Source organism: Neofelis nebulosa, chromosome 7, assembly GCF_028018385.1.
Source record: "Neofelis nebulosa isolate mNeoNeb1 chromosome 7, mNeoNeb1.pri, whole genome shotgun sequence".
In the NCBI taxonomy this organism is placed as follows: domain Eukaryota; kingdom Metazoa; phylum Chordata; class Mammalia; order Carnivora; family Felidae; genus Neofelis; species Neofelis nebulosa.
The window spans coordinates 127542912-127546291 of record NC_080788.1 but is presented as its reverse complement, the minus strand read 5'-3'; the positions used below and the strand labels follow the sequence as shown (position 1 = coordinate 127546291).

General features: G+C 44.6%; 1 pseudogene; it reads right to left on the bottom strand.

The window, feature by feature from the left end:
• Positions 1-2252: 2252 nt before the first annotated feature.
• On the bottom strand, positions 2253-2972 carry LOC131517991 (zinc finger protein 346-like; annotated as a pseudogene).
• Positions 2973-3380: the final 408 nt, after the last annotated feature.

Genomic DNA, 3380 nt, shown 5'->3' with positions numbered 1-3380 from the left:
CCATCCTCTAGTGCCATCTTACCCACTCTTTGGCTGTATTTATTCACTAACCTCTCCTTCCCTTGATGTTCCAATTATTCTCGATTGCTTCCATGTCTCCAAACCACCAGAGTAATCAATGCCTTGCCTAATGCTTTTGATCACTCTATTCCTCAATCAAGAATCATCATCATTTCCCTTCTGAAAACCTGACTTGCTCTCCCATCACCTTCCAAGTAGAAGAATCGCACTCTCCTTTATGCCTCATGGTATATGATACTTCCATCTATATAACTCTACCTTCACCATTTCCATGTTTCACTCCTCCCACTAATGGCACTTCTTAATGTTAAAAACCTTGTCTTACTCATCTTAGTGTCCCCAGGACAAAAGAAATGTTCAAAATTATTAAAATAAATTAATGAACAATTGAAATCAGTAGTGCTCTGATTTGTTGGTAAATGTCAATCAAAAACTTAGGTTGAATATCATTTGAACTCAAATACGTTCTTCCAGTTCCTATGCCACATTCACTCTACGTTTATCCATTTTTGACTTTGTTGAACAACCACAAATGAAGGACAAATTCAGCCTATTTAAAATCCCCATGGAATGACAATTCATAAAATGCTATAAAGAGATGAAACTCAGCAAACACCACAAAGCCATTATGAGAAAATTGTCATGCACTAAATCTGCTCAGGACTGCGGGGCGCTTAGCTGATAGTCACATTTGTTTTGGGATGTTTGCCTAGAAATGTTCTTTTAATAAATGTACTAAATAAGATGCATAATTTAGTTCCTTTTCTGTAGCCGGCTGGCCAGCTGCCAGATCTAAGCTCCTGCTCCGCCTCTCTCTTTCTATCCTCCTTTGATGTCTCACCATCTCTTTCTTGGGTTTGATTCAGCACCAAGGTTACCTGCTGGCCTAGTACAAACAATCTCATTAAAAAGCCATCACAGTTGTGTCTGATGGCTTCATTTCTTCCCCAATGGCTCAATTTATATCTTCCTTTGGAACAAGTAGAGAGTAGGTTCTCTCCAGGATGACTTTATTCAGCCATACTACATGCACACTGACAGTAAGACAAAAGAATGAGAACTCTTGCCTTTATTGCGTAGATGAAAAAAAGATTTCCTAGTCTTACTCTACTTATCACCATTGGGTTTGTCAAGGTTCTACTTTCCTGTGGAGGCTATCATGGTCAGTGTTCAAGGATGTTTTTCTTATTCCTATGCAGCCTCAAGTAAAACTCAACAAGCTGAGAATCAGAAGACCTTGGTTCAAGATAGACCATTGGAAAGCAATTCACTGTATGGTGACTAGCATAACCTCATTGACCTTAATACTTTAATTTCTGTCTGGTAGACAGGTGGTCTACTGCACAAGGAAAAAGAGAGGGCCAGTGGAGCCAAGTATTAGCAATGAACCTCTGAGCTGGCATCAGGCAGTTTGCCTTTAAGGGCACAGAACCATCAGGGAACTTGCATGTGGGGACTTTCCCACATGACCCTGGGACAAATGATGGAGGAGAAGAAAGGCTTCCATTGGAGATTTCCATGATGTCACTAGTCTCCAGCTCCAGCTTTGCCCCAGCTTCTGCAGATCCTTAGCACCATTCAAGAACTGTGGAGAAGAGGCAGGAAGGGTAGCATTGTTCTTCCAGGACTATGTCACTGCTCCAGGAGGAAACTTCACAGTGGGCAGAAAGCTATACAACTGGCCAGCATCTGGTCCCAGGCTCAGGAGAGCGTGCCCATTTTAGGGAAATGGGGAGTGTCATAGTAGCTCCAAGCTTCTAAGCTTCTATGGGGCAGCCACTTCCTTCTTTCCTTTCCCATCTAGGCCAAGGTCTGGTGTGAAAGCTCCAGATTTCACTGGATCTGCCTAGAGTGCAGGGAGAGCTCAGTTCTTTAACTGCAGACTGGTTCAAAACTGACCTGCAAAGGAAAGACAGGCCTGGGTCTCAAGACATATGGCCCAAAAGAGCTAGGGTATGGGGAAAGACATCCTCCAGTTCTTGAACCTCCAGAACCATCCTGTGAGTTCCCAAGTCTTCTTAAGATCCACCCCTTTCCCTTTTCCTGCCCTATTCCAAAGGGGAAGAGAAAGGGTGATTTGCCTGGACCAATCAGAGGCTATCTGTGGCTTACTCCTGCCTTAGGCCCATGAATTCTCCAGGTTTAAGAAAGGAGGAAGAGAAGCCAAGGGCTGACCATGGTCATGGGAAGCTGACTCACGGCTGATTTAACCTGGGGTGCCCACTGGTGCACTATCTTATACATCTTGCAGCTGATGAGTTAGTGACAGCAGGGTCTACCAGCCGCTCTTAGTATGCCATGAGTTTGAACCTGGTTTCCTTTTTCCTGTGTTTCTTGCCCACATAACGTCCTCAAGCCATGACAAGGTCATTGAATGTCTCATGGCAGAAGCTGCAGAACTTGTCTGGGTCTATTATGTCTCTATTCTGAGGCAAGGTTTCCACCTTAGTGGATTGCTGCTTCAACTTTCAGTTCTTTGGGTGTCTTCTCCAGGTAATGTGACTGGGCCAGAAAAGGGGAGGAAAAGGTCATGTGACAAATGTGGCAGCACTGGTTCTTGTCTTTGCTTCTGCTGCTTTTCTGATCTGAGTCAAGCTTCTTTGTTTCCCCCTTTAATGTCTCCATTCCATGGACTGCTAGGTGTCTCTTCACTTTGTTGGCATGTTTTTTGCCCTAATAGTGTGTCAGCTTGTGGGACTCAGAAATGAGTGAGGCACAGCAAACCTTACATTGGGTATTGATAAAGAGACACTGGTTCTTCTGGATCATGTGCTCCAGTTGCTCCCTCCCCACTGGTTGGGCCCAGGACACTGCTTCCCACAGGAAGCACGTCCTCTAGCAGTCTAAGTGCACCCCGTCCTGTTCTTCCTTCTTGATGCTAGGGAGCTGTCATATTGCCTGGCCCCTCCACTGTCCTTAACCTCCACGTTGCCCAACGTGGGACACTCCATCTTTCCCACAAGCTCTAACCTGCTGACGGCCACTCATAAACCTTGGTTTCTACTGTTGTATCTTTAAAAAAAAAACAAATAAGGGGTTCCTGGGTGGCTTAGTCAGTTAAGCACCAACTCTTATGTCTGCTCACGTCATGATCTCCTGGTTCATGAGATACAGCCCCACATCCAGCTCTGTGCTGACAGTGTGGAGCCTGCTGAGGATTCTCTGTCTCCCTCTCTCTCTGCCCCTCCCTCCCTCTTTCTGTCTCTCTCTCTCTGTCTCAAAAATAAATAAATAAACATTAAAAAACACAAATAATATATAATAAGCACTTCCAACCCTTTCTGAGTGCTTAACCACCCCCATCCCCAAAGCACACACAGTCATTTGACCTTCTTACGAGATCCATATGTCAGAATAGT